The sequence below is a fragment of the Gallus gallus genome, chromosome 2 (genome assembly GCF_016699485.2).
Source record: "Gallus gallus isolate bGalGal1 chromosome 2, bGalGal1.mat.broiler.GRCg7b, whole genome shotgun sequence".
NCBI classification, from domain to species: domain Eukaryota; kingdom Metazoa; phylum Chordata; class Aves; order Galliformes; family Phasianidae; genus Gallus; species Gallus gallus.
In genome coordinates, this window is record NC_052533.1 from 69,087,944 (window position 1) to 69,107,258 (window position 19,315).

General features: G+C 43.3%; 1 protein-coding gene across 8 annotated transcripts in view; it reads right to left on the reverse strand.

Moving 5' to 3' along the window:
* Positions 1 to 19,315, reverse strand: part of CDH6 (cadherin 6) — a 114,458-nt gene that overhangs the window by 93,937 nt on the left and 1,206 nt on the right. For 3 of the 8 annotated variants that reach the window (NM_001001758.3, XM_040677389.2, NM_001397653.1), the window contains exon 1: positions 9,535 to 9,614. The exons of 1 other annotated variant lie outside the window; for it this stretch is intronic. The gene's annotated coding sequence lies outside the window, so the exon portion shown is untranslated. Of the gene's footprint in view, positions 1 to 835; positions 8,972 to 9,534; positions 9,615 to 10,554; positions 10,730 to 19,315 lie in introns of those variants that run through there. 4 more of the 8 variants (XM_040677344.2, NM_001397654.1, XM_040677352.2 and 1 more) reach the window with 3 other exon arrangements.

Genomic DNA, 19,315 nt, shown 5'->3' on the forward strand with positions numbered 1-19,315 from the left:
AGCCTCATATCAATTCAAGGCAAGGTTCCTTGTTCGTTACTGCTTAATTAATCAGTCCTGTTTCCATCTAAATGAAAAGTTTTCTCTCTCTCCCTATCATCTCTAATATCTCATTTCAGGCAGCACATCAAGCTAATCTTGCTTACATTAGCAACTTATTTCTAATGGCTCAGCTCAGTTATTTACTATAATTCATCCTATCCCAACTTACAAATGTATCCTGCTTGGTCTCTGTCCCATTCGATCAGCCCAAGTCCATGGTACACCAGCAGGTGCAGAGCAAGCTCATCCATCCCCGTGACACAGTATGTGAGGACAGAAACCTATTTCTAACACAATGATGTCTACTGAACTTTTGGCTTCCTGATGTGTCTTGTCTTCCCAGAGGCAACGTGCAAAGAGCTGGGCAAAGGATCGTTTTGTTATAAAACAACAGATGAGCATGAAACAGCCCGAAAGAAAAAGAAATATGTAAGGGACAGAGAAAATATGAAGTTGGGTGGTGCCTGAAGGCACGTCCCCCCATCACCTTTACACAGCATCCTATAAATAAAGCTGGAATCAACATGAGTCCTGCACTATCACTGGTGGTGTACATAAAACGTAGCAAACCTTCCACCATGCCTCCTTCAAAGGAAATGAAGGACTTCAAGCACTGGCTGGCTGAGTATCTCCTCTATGTGCTCACCTCACCATTCACAGAGCTGAAAACCGCTTGCCACAGCCATAATATTCTACCTTCTGTCACTGACAGCCAAGTACGTGAATTCTGGGGCTTAACAAAACACCCCCATTATTTAGGATTGTGCTGACCTGGCCCAAGACAACCACTTACTGAAGCTGGGATCTCTGGTAGCCATCCAAGCCTGTGTGCCCACCATTCCAGGGTTGGCCTCCAGAAGGAAGATTTCCATATGCCTGCTCAGGTCAGGAGGGCTGCTGGAATCTCCCTCCCTTGTCAGGCAGCATCACTGCCACAGCAGCTCTGTTCCCTGTGACCCAGAGCCATGGAGAAGTAACAGATACTGGCCGGGGCAAGGGCTCGAAACTGAATCTGCATCTGAAGGCCTGCACCACGTGAAGGCAGGTTTTGATGCCAGTTTGGCCAAAGATAAATACCTCTGTAATAAACACAAAATATGCTTAATTAAACAAGCCATTTCAAGTGGACAAAAGCTGTCCCCGAGTAACCCCAGTATTTACTTTCACTCCTCCAAGATTCAGGATGGTATTTCAACAGGAAGGAAGAACGTGCAGTATATCTTAACCTAGATTTGTGACAACCAGCTTCTGACCTCACATTTACCAGCCTGGTTGAAATTACAACCTGTTGCTAAGGAAAACTCTATCATACCTTGAAGTAACTGTGATATCAAATAGCTTTGAGATATCTGACAAATGGATTGCAGGAGATTAATGAGGAGCAGTTTTAGAAATCCTGTAAAAGACAGCTTAAAATGCTAAAATATGATAATACATTTCATTTAATAACAATATAAATTCTGTGTTGAGAAAAGGAGCCTCTCTTTTTTCTTTTTTTTTTTTTTTTTAAGAGGAAGACAAGTCCTTTCTACAGATCAGAGTGCACAGTTCTGTTTCTGATGGGAAGCAGTGCTCTGAAAAGCACTGAATTTCAAAAGCTGCTTGAGATTAGATTGTCTGTGGAATTGTGCTGATGGCTGTAAATATTAATAAATAAGGTACAGTGGGCCAGCACTTTCCCCTCAGATTAGCATGCACTGCTTTTACCTTGAGAACAGACCTGAAGACACAAGCACCTGAAGGAATAGCTTGAGCTAAGAGTTGCCCTTAGAGGTGCAGCACCCCTGCAATGTTCTGGTATCCCTGTGCTGCATCCCTCTGCAACTGCTCCCAGCCACTGGTGGAAGAAGAGGCACAGCGGGGAATGCAGCTCCATGCTGTGCATATGAGCCAGGACTCCATTATACTGAAGGGGATTCAAAGGCAAATGATGACCATTCCTTACTTGATTGTTTCCGTCCCTGCTTTTCCTAGTCTAGTGCTTAGAAACACCAAATAGACAAATTTTTGGAGGTCGCTGTTTGGTCAGCTCTGAATTTGCTGTAAACACTGCATTACAAGATCCTGACATCCTCATCCTGATCCAGGAAAGCACTTAAGTATCAAAACAGTCTTGTGGACTTTGGTGCAGTGTATTGCTCTGTTTAAAAGTAAACGTCTTTAACAACTTTCTGCTCTGGGACCAGGTATGATTAAGCAGAGAGAGAGAAGAACGCTGCTTTGTTTATAGCAGAAATAACTTGGCAATTACCAGCGTTGAGAAGGGAAATGCAGTAGCAGGACATCCATATTGTTTAGACTTAAATGGAGTTTAGATGAAATACAGAGTTTTATAAAACTGGTTGGCACAGCATGGATTGCTTAAAGGGATGTGGCTGGTGGACTTAAAAGTTGCTTCTGCATCTTTTTCCCTTTCAGCAGTGACAGCTAAATTGAGCACCAATTTCACAAAAGGAATTTGCTCCCTGAAAGGGATTCTAGCTCTCTATATTCCTGCTCTGTGATCTCCCAGAGCACTTTTCGTACTGTGAAAATGAGGAAATAGGCTCTCTTGCATCCTTACCACAGTCGCTCAGTTTGTGAGGCCAGCTCTAAAAACATTAGAGCACAGCAGTTTGGACTTGGACCTAACCCCACCATATAATTTGGAAATTCAATGCAATGTTGGGGTTTTTTCTTAATGTTTTCCTAATTCTCTCTCTCTTTATTTACACCAGGATTGATACCCATGACAGAGGTATGGTGTATGCCATGTCCTTACCCAAGAAACTTTTCTCTGGCTCACCTTTGTAGCTATGCACTAGGAATGCTACTTCTTAGATGTTTACAAAGCAGGAGTGCTTTGAAATGGATTCCTATAGGGATGGAGGTGAACGAGAGTGGGAAGAGTGACCTCTGGCTGCCCCAATCCATGGGCAGCAGCATGCAGAACCAGCAACCTTTTTTGAGACTTCTTTATCCCCTTTTCTCCTGCAGGCATAAGCAGGTGGAAATGGACAAGGCACAGAACTGTGAAGAATTTCCATGGCTGCTTCAACCAGACCAACACTGAGCGGAAGGTCATCTCCACCTTGCTTAGGGAGATCTCAGATTACCATCCCCTGAGAATGAAATAGTCAGTCTTATCCTGGACTGCTCTGGATCTACCCAGCCTCTCCCCTTCCCTCCACGCAGAACATGACTGAACAAACAGGCAAAAGACATCCAGAAAGTCCTTTGAGGAGAGAGTGTCAAAGCAGCTCCAAAGAGTCCTTGAGAAAAATAATTGTCTTTTTTCTGGATGAAAAAAAAAAAAAAAAAAAAAAAGGAGACCCAAATCTGATCTTTTTCCATCCATTTTTTGATCAGCTCCAACAACTGGAGCAAGCAGCAGAGAGGCAGGAGGCTTGGCTGCAAGCAGTCCTCGCTGTAGGTCTGAGTTCAGCATCCCTGCTGTGCTACTGACTCCTTGTGTGACCTTGGGCAAGTCACACATCTCCACTGTGATTTGCATCCTGCCCTCTGCAAAATGAGGCAAAATACAGAGGCCAGCTTCACTGGGGTCTGCATGGTGAAGAAATATTTTAGAAATGGTGGAATACTTAACAGATTTTGAGTGACTGCCCCATGCAGATCAATGACGCCTTGTCTCTTATGTGAAGCAAGACCACCAAATGTCCATGCAGCATCTCACAATGATTGATATTTTTCTGACATGATACTAGGAGCTATTTCACTTTCTTTTTGTCTGTGAAGATGCTTTTGTCAAATAATGATTGCCAGACTAATGACACCCTGAAGTTGCAAACCACAAGGCACTCAAAGATAATTAATTCAGCAAGGAAACTGTTTTCACCTGAATGCTTAGGGCAAAACATAAAGCAACTGTGCTTTTAATTGTTATTTTTGTTAATGCAGTAGAACTAGGAGGAAGAGGGAGGAGGACGTGGGTTTTCTTTGAAGTAAAAAGGCTCTCCCTTGGCAAGAGCAGTGATGCCAAGACCAGCCTTCATGCTCCTTGTTGCCAGCACCCAGCATGGACACACAGACACACGTGGTTCTCCCACCACCAGACCAACCCATGTGCAGAACAGACTTGGAGTCCTGCCACCTTCAAGAACCCAACACGGGGTTACCATCAGAGGCGAACATTTCTTTGAGTCTAGTCCTACTAAAGCAGAGCTAGATGCTAACAATTATGTTGATAAAGCAGTCTTTGTGCATACTGGAACAACTGGCTGACAATGGAGATGCAGCAGTTAGGGAGGAAGTGGCTCTGCCTCACACCCAGGTAAGCATGCACCTGCAGTACCTGGAGAAATGTGACTCACATTTAATTTCAGTGCTAATTTCCAATTCCTGCTGACCCCTCTCCTGGGTGCTCCTACTCTAGTTCTGAGATTAGACACAGAAGCGGGAATGCTGGAAAGAAACACTACTTATCATCTCTCAGGCAACTGTAAACATTACAGCAAGATAATAGAATTAGTTTAACTGAGAGGAATTAAGGTACCCAGATAGCACAGGACCGATGCCATTCATAAAGTGATCTCTGTGTACTGCGGTATGTCATTAGAGAAGAGCTGTGGGGATACAATGGATATTTATGTTGCAAATCAAATCTAATAGTAATATTCTGACTATAACAAAGCACTTTTTGAATATATGGATATATGCATATCCTGGCAAGGCAGGCTGATCAATCCATAAAATATCTGCCCACAGTGCCAAAATGAAGCCATGATTGAGCAGGTTACTTAAAACACAGCAAGGCTGGCACCGTTCCTGAATGCGACCAGATGGAAATGTATATGCTCTTTGTGTTGTGTGCTTGGCATGAGGGACAGCATGAGGAGAGCGTCCTGGGGCTGGGTGTGAAGAAAGACAGAGCAGTACAAGTGTGAGGGTGGATGTTTCAGCAGTTTCAGGTGCTTTGGCACTATCACAGTGAAGCAATCACTGCATTGCTTCCAGCTTCTTTTTAGAGCTCCAGCCCTGTAACCTGGGGAGGACACCACTCAAAAGAGTCCTGATCTACAGTTATCCTAATTTCTTCAGGGAATGTTCCTGTTAACAAACAAAAGCATAAATACAAACCTCCACAATATTTGTTTGGGCCTTTCAATGCCAAGCAGACAGCCAGGAAAATAAATAAAGCCAGAGAAGATGCTGGCAGCTGGCCACACCTGGATTAAGTACAGGGGATGGTCATGGGTGCAAGGTAAAATAGCACTGTCTGTTCTGGGGAGGGGAAGCTACTGGCAAGTGATCAGGATCAGAACGCACAGCAGTGCCTGCAGAAGCTCAGGAACTCAATGCTAGATGGACCCCTGGCAGATGCTGGACAGTACTTGGGGGGATGATGAGAGAAGCTCTTGGGGTGGGATGTGCCACAAGAAGAACCCAGATGGATATGGATGTGAAGAGGAGCACTTAAAAAAAAACAAAACCCAAACTTAGAAAATGCTTTTATGCAGCACTTCTTCCATCTAGCTCTCCTGCAGCGTCACTCACAATACAAACAGAGAGGATGACTTTTTCTGCCACCCCCCTGCTTAGTGTAAGACTGCTGGTGTTTTGCATTTATTATGTATTCTTCAAGGATGTCTTTAAACCTCAAACAGGGACTAATAATCTGCCCTGTACCTTTTGTTAAGCAAATAAAGGCAGATAGCAGCTGAGTTTAATTACACAAAACATCTCTTCTATGTCTCCTCTTTCTCCATCCCGAATGAAGCAAGCTGAGATGCCGTAAGATCTTCCTCCTCAGAGTGCCTAATTTCTGCAGACCCCTTGGAAGGGCTGCCATGACTAAGCAAGCAGCAAAGCAAACCAACTGCTGCTGTTTTTTTTTTTTTTTATCTCCACTGGTGCACATTTAGGCATTTATACTGCAACTTGAACCCTGCACTGAGTCTGCAGAAGAGATTGGGTTCAGCAGCACACGGAACTTCATGCGCAAGATATGGGGCTCGCTTCAGAGGTTTCTATTTAGAGAGGACCTGAGTTTGGCCCCAGTGGCAGTGAGGATGATGACATTTGTCTGCCTTGTTTCTAAGCATTGGGAACCAAAGTAATTATTTAGAAAAAAAGAAAAGAAAAAGAAAAAATAAGCAACCCCCCCTCACCCCCAATGACTCAAAGCCTTTGAAGAAAGCAGCACAGTGTGTGCAGCTTGCAGTATCTTGAAAGGGTTAATTAAGAAGTCTCCCTGACACTCAGCTCCCAGCACAGGGCCCCTCCGTGGCACTTCCCGCACGGGCACGATAATCAAAAGATACTGAAAACCAATTCTGCTTTATTCTGGTGTAATTGCAACAGAGCCACCAGAGGAATTGCAACCATTACGCGCGATGAGACACCATCGCGGTGGGGCCTGCTGCTTCCAGCAGATTCTACCCACTCATTTTTATAGATTTCAGCTACCTTTCATTTTAGTAATTAGACAGCATTTCCAAGGAGATCCATAAGCAATTTCCTCCTCATCTTGAACCATAACGCTACAAGATCGCACTAGCAACTAAGCATAGCTTAAAAGTAGTCAACAAAGGGCAGGAGGCACAGTAAAAAGTTAAGTAGGAGACGGATCCCACCATATAACCATGGATGAATGTCAATGCCCTCTACATCTGCATGACTACTGCAGAGAGCACAGGCATCCACTGGAAAACCCAACAGCGAATCCTTCCAAACCCCCAAATATTGCAGGGATCTGCTAACATCAAGTAGATTGGTATGCTGCAATCTTCAGTCAAAGCAAAATTTCTGGAGCAGATGTGAGGGGAGAGAGCGCTCAGGGAGGGTCCTGCCCAGGAGCCCAGCATGCTCTGGGCAGCGCACTGAGCACAGCAGTGCAGGCAGGACTGCAGCCGGGGAACACAGCCAGAACTTCTATCAAGTTTACAGCAGTTTCAAGATCTTCAGCAGAAAGGAGGAAAAAAAAAAACAAAACACAACGTTTTTTTTAATGCATGTGTTTTGCTTTCAAGGAAGTCTCTCAACTAAATATTTTTGAAACAGCAGATGGCAAAACGCAAACTTTCCGAAAGGAGAAGCTGCCTTGAGCGGCAGGTTACCGCCTGCATGGGAATGCTGTGCAAGGGAGGGAGAGAGCAAAGAGCCAGAAGTTATAATATATATTTCTGGCTGAACAACTTGGCTGGAAAATGACGACCATATCTATGTATCGCTGGCATGGCGATATGTAGGAGCTTTGAATTGGTGTGAAAGCTAAAATACCTAGAGAGACTAATAAGTCCCCATGGGGACCCCAGTTTGCTAGGTCCTTAGATGGCTGCAAAGGATAATTGCAGACAACTACAACAGGCCTGAATCAATGCCACTTTCCCTGGGAAAAATAAATAAATAAATAAATGAGCATTGCTGCCTCTGATTATGCTGCTCGGAAAAGACCGGCTGCCTGCCTCCTCCACCTCCCCCACCTTAAAAGTCAACTGCAAGCCACTAGAAATATGTCCAGAAAGATTATAGTGCAGCTGAAAGCCAGAAGCACAGGAGATTATATATTTACCGGTGCTGTGTCGGATAACATCTGAAAAGAGGAGACCGCAGAGGAAAAAGGGATTCAGCCCTGCAGTCTTTATTAGCATGTTTGGGCTGTTTAAAGGAGCTATCCAATTGTGCCGTTGCTGCCAGGCCTCTAAAACTGTGTATATCCATGGTAAAGGAATCTACTTGATCAGAAGCCTCCAAGCTCAACCTGACTATCTTGTGACATGCAAACTTATTGCCTTCAAACAAGAATTAGAAAGAAAGAAATGAATAGGGATGCACCATTACCCATAGCATTATATTGCTCAGGAACAGATGTTAATCAATTTTATGGAATGCTTTAGGTAATATGCAAGCACTTTTGCACAGAACTGACTGCATAATAGAGATTTCAGCTCAGCAAATACATGAGATAAGCCTTTATCTTGACGGGGAGAGTTATGTCTATTTTGATTAAAACCAAAGAGGTCTGCGCACTCAAGCAGTTTTATTCCCTTGGAATTACGTTATTTCCAGGGCGCTATTACACATGGGTACAATGACAAAAGGAAATGAAAATAACCTTGCTCTCATCATACTGCCCTCGTCGCGCATGTGCCTATGCACACAGTTCATGAAGTACACGTGTGGATGCATGTACTACCCTTGCCAAGTCCTGGACTAACAGCAACAGCCATCCAATCCTCTCTGTTCCAGCTGTGCTTGAAGAGCTGTCAGTTTGGAGAAAGGACTGACTTTATACTAGGTGAGTAAATTCTTCTACACAATCTCCCCATGCAGTGCTATCAGAACTTTAAAATCTCACGTCATGCAGAAGTGCAAGGAAAAAGATACCCCATCCTCTCAGTTCGTTCAAAAGTAGCCTCTGTGCCAGGAGAAATTCTGGTCATAAAACTTCTTGATCCTTGAATGTCATCAGGAGTTATTTAGGTGACCACCCACTTGCACTTACAAAGTACTGCATTTAACTCTCCATAAAATATGGATTTTATTGCAGCAGTGACACGACTTCTCTCCCTGGCCACTGACCTCTACCACTATTGCTTATCTCTTGACTCAACCTTCTGCATAAGAATACATATATAGGCTATATCCCGTGTATCGTTTTGCATGCATGTAGGTGTTCTACACATGTGAATATATAAATAGTTCAACCTATCTGACATAGAAAGTATGCTACGAGCTCCTTAGAAACACTGACAACAACCAAATTCAACACTTTTTTTTTTTCCTTCAATTATCCAACTTTACTTCTGCAAAATGCCTGCACGCCTACCCCCTTTCTTCCCCCACCTCCACCACTCCCCAACCTCTTCCTTCCCCAGATGAAGCCTTTCACATTTGCCAGTCCCCGCAGCATCCTCGGGTCCCCCCCCCGGCTTTGCACCTTTGCTCCGGGCGAGCTCTTATCTCAGCGCTGCTCCACATCCAGCTCTGCACTTTGCCTTTTGCTTGGGATCTGATAGGCTTTGCCCTGTATGCATTTCACTGAGACTACGTAGCGCCAAGAAGCCAACACAGTTTTTTTTAAGAGCCAACACAACCTTGGCTCTTATCATGCTTCTCCTTTTCCATCATCATCATTATTCTTGTTATTACTATTATTAATAGTTTTCTAACCACACGCGACCCCTCCGCCCGCGTTCACCTCCTCCATCGCCCCCAGCGCTTTGCTGCCCATCATAGCCCTCAGTCCAGCGCCGCATCCCTTCACCGACTCAGCGCACGCGAGCGCGGCTCCCGCAGCCCCCGGGGGACGGAACCCCGGCGCAGCCGCGGAGCCCCCACCAGACAGCCGCCAACTTTGTAAAAGAAGTGATGGACGCCCCCCCTTCCCCCCCCCCCCCCCCCGCCCAGTAGCATTCCCAATGAGCGCAGTAAAAATAATAATAATAATAATAAATTAATTAAAAGGAAAAAAAAGAAATTAAAAAGAAAGGGAAGGCGGCCGCCTGGTGACATCCGAAGCTCGGTGCCCGGGGCGCACAGCCCGGCTCTTACCGGCTCGCAGGGCCAAGCTGGGATGGGTGGCGGCGGCTCCCGGCCCCTGCTGCCCGCTCTCAGCCTCCCCGCCGCTCACTGGGGCTGCCGCTCGACCGGCAGCACTTTTTAACTCCCGCATGCAGGCAGCCCGAGCCGAGGGGGCTCTCTATCTGATTGGTTTCCATTCAGTGCTCCTGATTAATAAAAAAAAAAAAAAAAAAAAAGAGAGAGAGAGAGAGAGAGAAAGAGAGAGAGAGAGAGGGAGGGGGAGGGAAAAAAAGAAGAAGAAAAAAAAAAAAAAAGCCAAACTCCTCCCTCGCTGCCTGCCTCCCCGGCAGGCGCACACTCACACACGCTCACACCCACCCGCGCACACGCACTCCGGGCGATGCGGCTGCGGAGCCGCCGGAGCTGCCGCACCGGGGCCGGGAGGTGCGCAGCGGGCAGCGGTGTGAGAGCGATGTGGCGGTCGGGGCCGTGCCGTGCCGTGCCGCCGACTCCCCCGTCCCCCCCGAGGGCTGCTCAGTGCGTGAGGTGGTGGCTTCGTAGTGAGAGTGAAAAGCAGAATGGAATGGGGGGGAAAGGGGGGGTGTAAGAAGGAGAGAGAGGCGCACCGCTCTTCGCTTGGTCGTGCCGTGCGGTTTCTCATCCCGGGAGCCGCTCGTAAGTCCTTCTGCGGGCAGCGGAGATGCCCGCCTGCTCTTTCCCCACTCTTGCTGGGAACTTCCCGGACTTGATGAATCAAGGATGGCAGTGAATTATTAATGGAGACGCACCTCGCGGGGGTGATCGCACGTGGCGGTCTCTATGTGAACGGGAAGCACGGGGGGAGGGCTGCCCGGTGCCTCCTTCGCTCGGGGCCCCCATCCCGAGCTGCGCGCCTTCTTGCAGAAAGCGGAGGTCTCGGCTCCTCCGAGGGACTGTGCAGCCCCTCTGTGCACACGCACGCTGCAACCCCCGGCCCTCGGCAAGGCTTTAGGTGTTTTAATCTGAAGATAAAACGGCAAAGAGGAAATCGCCTGCCAGTTTAGTATTTACCTGGGAAGAGTCCGCCGCAGCCGGGCTGCACAGCGTCCCCTTAAGATTCGTGGCCAGTGTTGCAGGAAGCGCAGCTTTCTGCTGTTTTCCTCTCACCGTTTCTCCACAGCCTTAGGTTTGACCTTTACGATGTGCGTTTTCCCTCGCTAGTCAATCGTAAGCCTTCATTTCCCCCTCTTCTTTTTTCCCACCCCCTTACCCAGCTCTCACAGTTGCTGCTTGCTGAATGTCTTAAGGATGGCTCCGTGCTGGCTCTCAGCCACCTTTGTGTCCTCCTGTTCCTGGACCATCTCAAGGCTTTCGGTGTAATTTAAATACTCCGAGCACCAGAAGTTCAGGTAACTGCCTTGCTGCTTGCACTGTAATTCCTGCAGTGCTGCAGCACCATCTCCACAGCGCTGCTATTATCCCTGACACTGGGACTGGGCTCCTTAAGGCAGCCTCCAAGCTATTCCCTACAGTCGCTGTGTTGACAGAGTCCTTCCTCAGCACAAAATCAGACTTGTAAGGGCTCTGCATGATGCCTACAAAAGCCAAAGCTGTGTAAAGAGGCTGGATTCTGCCTTCTGTATCCTTAGGAACTCTACTTATGCCACTTAGGTAGCACTGTACTTCTCTGTACTTCTCCAGATGTTTTGGTCTTTGCACACAGCTGGTTTATTTCAGCACACAGATCATTCTGATTGCTCTTCTTTGAACTTCCTCTAGTTCCCTTATTATGACTTTTTTTTTAATTTTATTATTTATTTATTTATTTATTTTTGGCACTGTTGGCTCAGGAGCTCGGTGAGCATTTGCAGAATATTCCCAGGAGTCCCTTCTGGACACAGTCCTTCTCTCCCTCATGACAGACCACATTTGCAGGCTCCCTTTTTCCCTGCCATATTGCATTGTCAACGTTTGATTCACTGTCCACTCTGACTCCGAGGTCTCCTTGGGCATTATTCATTCCTGGATGTGTCTCATTATAGTTAGTCTTAATAAGGCTGCTTTAGGCTTTTATTTTCTTTTTGTTCTTTTTTTTTTTTTCTCTCTCTCTCTCAGAACAGGGCTATTTATATCCTATTTGGATTTCTATATATGTATTTTTTTTTTTTCAAGAAGGAAAGATTAATACAGAATCTGCTGTATTCTTAAAAGCATGTGCTGGTTTTGTTGTTATTGTTTTGGGGTTTTTTAATATATCTTCTCATTAATGATATGAATTTGCGGGTGACCATTTTAAGTCTATAGCTTTGTGAAGAAGACTTGTTTTCATTTTTGAGAGGCACTGTCGAGTTGATGCCCTCCCTCTTCGACCCTCCTCTGTTGGCAGCTATAATGATGTTAGAATTCCCAGACCAGATCAGGCCATTAGCCCATGAAGTGTCCAGTAGCTGACACATCAGCTGAGAGCAGTGCTCAACTTGGCTTGTGAAAATTAATCAAAATCAGCAGTGGTTGAAATCTACTGTCCTGTCACGAGGTAGAGAATTTAAGAAGAATGAAAGGAAGACTGAATGTTTATGAGTGTAACAAAGAGTGGCAAGAGTTGTTACACTTAATGCATATGAATAAAACTCTGGAAACTAGATAAAGCATTTTTTTTTTCAGCTCCTGAACCAATCTAATAATTGAAAATCAGAGTACGTACTCAGTGTAAAACCTATAATCTCAAAGCTATCCTGTTTATGTCTGTCTGTGAAGCAACTATTCTTGCCCATGGATAGACAACATTGAGTTAGCCAGAATGAAGATCAAAAGTGGCAACTTCTGCCTCTACAGTCTCTGTGGAATGACCAAACACTACAGGCTGAGACCAAAATGTCCACAAATCTCAGCCATCAGCACAAAAAATCAAAATGCAGCATGAGCTAGGAATGTATGATGCTTTTGTCTAGGCTATTCCAGAGAAATCTCGTTTCCAAAAAGAGGAAGATTTCTTTGTAGGGTTTAAGGGCTAAGAAGAAACTTCCTGAAGCTGATGAAAAGCCTCCTACAGTTCACGAGCAACTGCAGTATCTATGAAACAATCTGAATGTCTCACTTTGTCAACTCTCACATGAATCAGACGCTTCAGAATTTTCACAGCCCTTTTTATTTTCAAAAAATGTGTAGGGATCTTTTTCTGACTTTGCAAAGGAGAAACCTCAGTCTAGAAGAACTTCTCACTCTTTTCAGGTGTTTGGTTGTTGGTTCTAGCAGAAAAAAAATATCCCCCCCCCAAAGTAGAGGCACAATATCATTTCACTGCAAGAGAAGGGGAGAAAATTGTGTTACCTTGGTAAGCAATCAGCTGATGTTAAAAATTTTGAGGTGGAATAAATTATTAACTTGGCATCTTGTCATTGCTGGTGCTATACGTGGTAACCGTGAAAATCTTTAAAAATCTGCATTTTAACACTTCTGACCTTCTGTGTTAGTGCATTCCACAGGTGAACCACGTGGTGCATAGATGCAACTTTTTCTGTTCGTTCATTTTACATGTATAGCTTTTTAAGCTTTAAGGATCAAGAAGATAATGAGCTCCTGTATAGCTTAAACCATATATATTTTTTTCATTTATTCTTAGTACTAGATTTTTTTCCCACCCCAGATTGAATGCTATATGTTCTCTAAGTCTCTAAATCCAGTTCTGTAGATCCATGTGTAACAATTGAAGGTTAAACAGACAGTTGTAAGGATCCATGATAAGATGTTGTCATTTACTATTCCTCAATCCAAACATGCTTCTCACAGCACTGAACCTGACCCTGTGTGTGTTTCTATTCCTAATCCACTGCAAATACAAAGGAGACAGATAAACTTCAGCCTGTTTCCTATCCTCTCCTGTTCATACCAGTGGTCTGCTGGACCACTGGTGAAGTGATTATGGTTTGCAGGCTGTATCCTAGTGATGGCTCACAACTCCTTGTTGCATATTTGCTTTCCTTCTCCAAATAGTTTCGTTCTTACTTGACATCCTTCTTGCAATCAAGCTCACAAAACAGAAGAAAGAGGTTATTCCAGCAACTCTAAATTCTTCATTGTAATTTGAGTTTGTTACATTTTTTACCTTCTTCAAGAAGTATTGAAGTAGATGATTACTTGATTTGTGGCTTGTGAGGAAGTAATCCTTCCTATGCCATTGATATTTTATGGTGAAAGGGCTTCAAATTGGAAGGCACAAAAGAACAAAGAAGCCACATTTTCATCAACTCTTGCTGTTTTCATGGAAGTATTACGAAATCTGCCTGGTTCCTCAGAGCTTGCTCTCTGAACCTCTCAGCTGCTTCCCAAATAAGACACTCAAAACTCCAAGTTCTTTTGGTTCCCAAAGCGTCATGGCATCTAAGCACCAGCCTTTTCTAATTTCAGTAGAGGAAGTCAGGAAATAACAGTAGTTAGGAAATTATAACATTTTTGGTTTCTCCTTGAGAAGAGTTACTTTGGTTTCTTCTCTTAATAACCTGGAACTTCTGGTTGAAGTTTTAAGATGAGAATTTATTTTAAACCATGTTCTGAAAATTCAATTTTCTACCATGCTAGCTTTTTCTTTGCTGCTTTGTGCATCTCTGAACTGTTCAAACTAGCACCTTTTTTTCTTGAAGAAATGACAATTTCTTCCAAACTGAATAATCCTGGCCATCATGGACCTCCCTTAGTTTTTTCTCTGGCATCTAGTCTATTACTCTTTTGTCTATGGATGGTAAAAACAAACTCTATTTCAGTGAAATCCATACTGAAATAGATGTTTTCAAAGCTGTCACACACCTCTGAATTTCTTACCTCTCCTAATTCCAGTGGTACTGAAATATCACAAGAACAGCTGTTGTTATGTTTCTTATGGAGTTGGTAATTACAGAATTGTGTTGTGAAAGTAATAAGCTAAAGAATGAAAGATATATTTCATATACATCTAATTTAGGTATGTTCCAGACCTTCGATCTTCAGGGCTCAGCCCTCACTCATTGCAAAAACTACAAGGGGACTCTGCTGTTAAGCATGACAGTAAGGAGTCATTCACCTCTGCATTACCAACCTGACTGATCATTCCAGACAGAAGCATAAAAGTGTGAGCATAGACAAATAAGCAGTGTAAATAGCAGCTAATGCCTTGGGAGTTTCATTGCCTCAACAGGTTATAATTTCTGTAATCATCACTCCCACAAGCAGTTAACATTTCTACTTGCCGTAGAAGAGTCCTGAAAGGACAGAAACAACTTCTACTCGAAACATGATGGCAATAAACACATCACAACCACTATGGTCATTGAAACCAAAATCTCTCATGATTAGAGAAGTGAGGAACGCACACACTTCTGCGTGCATGGGCTAGTAGTGAATGGAAAATCAAGAGTACATTCCTTCAGCTGGGCAGTCATTAAACAGTGGGATGAGTTCGTGACCAAATTTCACTGTAGGTCATTTGGGCACACTCCGGATGTTGATGTTTTCCTTGTAACTGATAAAAAGTGTTATCAGTGGTCCTCTGATGTTGCTGCTCTAGGAGGTGTTAATCATAGGCACTAGTCAGAATTTGTTGTTGTTACTTCTTTCCACATGTGATGACACTGCAGTAAAATTAGAAGCCAGTGCTGTTTTGCCAGCTCCATCAAAATTTTGGGTGCTTTGGGAGTATTTTACAAAATGCACATTAGTATTTTTAAAGATACGCTTTGTTTTCTGAAGCAAACAAACAAACAAACAAACAAAAAACCCTTCCCTTTTATCTGTTGGTGGAACTCACAGATCTCTTCTGCAGGGCAGCTATCAATGCGCTCCACTTGGGCTACGAATACTATTATTTGTGTGAAGCTCACATTCTTGGCAGTCCCTTGTCAGTTTAAATCCATCAATTCACTCCTCTTGTAGGGGTCAAACCTTCTGTGTAAGTTGCATGATTTAACCAACTTCTCCTCACTGCCAGAGCTGCAGTAACGCTGTGTGTACTCTCAGATGGTAGAGAACACCAAGTAATGTGATTTTGTCATTCCTGTTCACTCTGGACTAGGCTAAAAAGAATTATCTTCCTTTTGCTCCTGACTAAGTGTGCCTATCTGAGCGGAGACTATGCTTCAGCTGATGTAGGCTAGTTGCTGTGCAGTAATAACTTGCATGTGAGTCTGACATGAACATACTTTATATTTTAATAACCTCTGGAGAATTCACTGTCTTTGCAATCTGTTCTTGCACAGCACCTAGCACAATGGGATAAAAAGCACTAAAAATGTGATGCAAATAATTAATACATCAAAATCCTGGTGCATTCACTCACAGACTTTCTGGCCCGAAGGGTTTGTCACCTCAACAGAGCTGAAAGGCAAATGCTGAAAAGGAAAATGAAGAGGTGAAGTGAGTTAAGCTTCATGCAGCAGGTCAGTTTAGATCTGGGGATGAAATCCAAACCTCATTCCTGTTCCACTCCAGCTCACACCAGTGTCTTATCCTCTTATTCACAGTGCCTTGCCACATCTGGCTCCGACCAAAGGTTTCAGTGTAGGCATATCTTTCTCACTTCGCAGATAAATAATTCTGAGAACCACAGGTCACTCCTTCTCTCTAGCACATCAATTCCTCCTTCTCAGGATTATGACTTATTCCAAATCTTCATCTCTCCTGATAACACTGTTGATTCATATATGTGTGTACGAGGTTAATTCATCCACACAAGCAATACCAGATCAGTTTGGAGTAGTTTTCTAAAAAGTGGTGCTTTTCATTCCCCCATCTCCTCTACTTTTTGATTCATATAGCCTTTTGTGTCTGCAGTGATCTTGGAGGTTACACTGGGGCTGAATTCTGCACTACACACCTTATGCTAAGATTTTGCATCCACATTACATTTTTCTTCACAAAATAGTTTATGTCGTTTTTCTCTCTTCTACCTGGGGTCTCCTACCTCTGCCCCGATTCATGTATCTCCAAACTTCTGTCACCAAAACCACCCATGGGATGTACTGTATTATCAGTCACTGAGACTGAGGTCATTGGAAACCTAACTTTGGCTATGGTCATTTTTTATTTAGACCATTTGAGTACTCTGTTACAGTGGAAAATCTGAAGGAATCGTGAACTATTGCATGTATATACACGTACATATGCATACATATATACGTATATACATACATCCATATGTGTGGGAGAGAAGAGGTTGGGGAACCTCTTAGATGATTATGTCACTGTAAAAAATGTAACATCAAATAACACATTAAATGATACAGTCTTTTTTTTTTTTTTTTTTTTTTGAAAAATCATATAGCAACATAGTAATGAAAATGATGAAAAGACCCCAGGACATTTGTAAAAGATATTTCTCTAGAATAGCTAGCTATATGCAGAATTTACAAAATAAGCCAGAGTTCTGTAGTAGCATTTACTTGAGCTAATCAGCAGATATGCTGCTGCCCTTCCTTCTTTCCAAGTGATACTGTCATCCCAGAGAAAACAAACACCCTTTACACTGCAGGTTTCTGGGTCTTGTGCATGACACTTTATATAAGTGATATAACTTGGTGTTCCCAATCTTTGGCTGAAGGCAAGGAGCTAACAAAGCTCTTAGCAATGAAATGTATGTGGGCTATCTTATTCTCCACAAAACATATTTCTTCTGCTTCCTTCTTTTTTTAAAATTCTTCTTATCTGCTTCCTTACAAGAGCTTTCATCTGAGAAGTGGAAATTGCAGCTCCTTGTGCCTGGCTCATAGCTGCTAAGCGAGCTAGACATTGGAGACCACTTTGTGATCCCAGTTTTTGGAGTCCAGTGACCAGAACGTTGTAATAAATTACTTGTTTCTGCCCCTTCTAAGTGCAAAAGTTGCTTCTGTAAGAGGGAGATGCTAATCTGAGTCTCAATCTTAAGAAGACAGGAGTATTTTGAATTTAAGTGGATGTCTGCATTTCAGATGAAGGTGAGATTGCAGCAGAAAGGCTAGAAATGCCTGTGCAGTATTTTTAAGTACATATGTTTTCCCTAGGAAGTGGCAGCCTTTTGAAAATTTCCAGCTTACTTGGTCCCTTACTTGTTACCTGCACCCCATCCTCCTAACCCTTCAGTGCCGCATGCACAGTTGCCCACTCATCCTGGGGTCCTCTTCCTCCAAGTCCTGTTCCTTTCAGGGAACTCGTAAGAACCAGGAGCCAAACTCTTGGCAGAATATATTATGATTCCTTTCATTCAGAGTTGCACAACTATACCTATGGGCAACATTTGGAGTACAGCCCCTAAGGACAGTGGCAACTCGCTGCAAGTTGCCATGAAGTCAAACAAAAATATTGAAACTGCATAATACAGCTGGCTTCCTCGCGTGGTATTAGTATAATTTTGGGTCTTTTCTCCTTAGAAGAAGAGAAACATTTGATTTGCTGTAAAGGATTTGCAGTTGGAAGGGGAAGTGGCAACCTTTTATTCTGCATTTAATGAGAATAGCCCCTGCTAGAAAAGATCATATTGTCAGGACCTTTTTTATTTACTTTCTCAATTAGTAGCAAACTGTGATGGTAATTCACAGGAGAGTTAACACTCTGCTGTCTGCATTTCACTGTCTCTTCTGCCTGTAGCTATTTTAGGAATTCCAATGCTGCATGATATACCTAGTTACTGTTAATAGGTACTGTACCGAGAGAGCTAAACAACCTCAAGCTGATCCTCTTCCTAATCTCTTGTTCACTGGATCTTCTAGCAGTGCGGGAAACATTTTAGCAGGAATTAGAGCAATGCGAGTGGGTTTTTGTAAGAACAGGACACATATAGTTGATTGAAAATAAGTACACTAACAAGCACCCATGGTAAAGCAGAGTAAGGCAGCAGCTGCTCTTGGTTTCCTGGCAGAGATGAGCTGTTCACACTCAGGGGATGATAAGTTTATCTGTGACTAAAATGTTGGTTTATTGACTGGGGTTGTAGCTCTGTAAGTTAATTAGAAACAGGCTGAACTTTGGGCACTTGAGTAGTCCCCCAAGGCTGGGATGACTGTTTGCATCTTTGAATTAGGTGTTGAGATGCTTTGCAGTAAGCCCCCTGCAAACTGTGGAGGGTTAAAAAATCCTGTTTACATGTTCTCCTTGAATCGGGTGAAGAAATATTTCCTGAACCCACAGGCTTTTTTTTCACACTTGAAATACTGTATAGCCCATTTGAATATTTTTGTAGTGCTTAACATTAGCATCTCTCACACAGTTTACATTACTTTGACTTATGGAGGTCCCACTGTGGAGGATTTGGAAAAACTGAAGTTCTGTATTAGTAAGCCCATGACAGAAAAAGAGGCAATTATCTTTTACTTTAAAAGCTCCAAAGTGTAATTCTTGCAATTAATTCCTACAAGGTTCAGAGAGTCTAGGCTGGATTTGGTTTGCAGTAGGTATTTATATTCTCCTTGGAGCAGCTATATATTTATATATAAAAATACTGATTTCAGTAACAGTCTTCTACTTAAACTCGCAGGTCGCTAAACTGGATAGACCCTATGGGGCATCTGGTGTACATTGGTGAACTGTTGCTAAAGGTCTAGCTATGTATCTGATGCTATGGTTTAAAATATGTTTTTTGGCATGTCTTTGACTCATAAGAAAAAGAAAAAAAATAAAATAAAAGGGAAGAAAAAGCTTATAAAGCTCTTTCTTTCTAGAATTAATTCCCTTTTCTGTTTTCTCCCAAATGACTAGTATGTATTAGCTGAACTACACGATAGGGAAAATATCCAACAACTATTTGGAGATATAAAAACAACCTAGTACAGCACACGCTCGATAGAAACTTCATCCACAGAAACTTCTGGGATGGGGCATTAAGAGAGAGCTA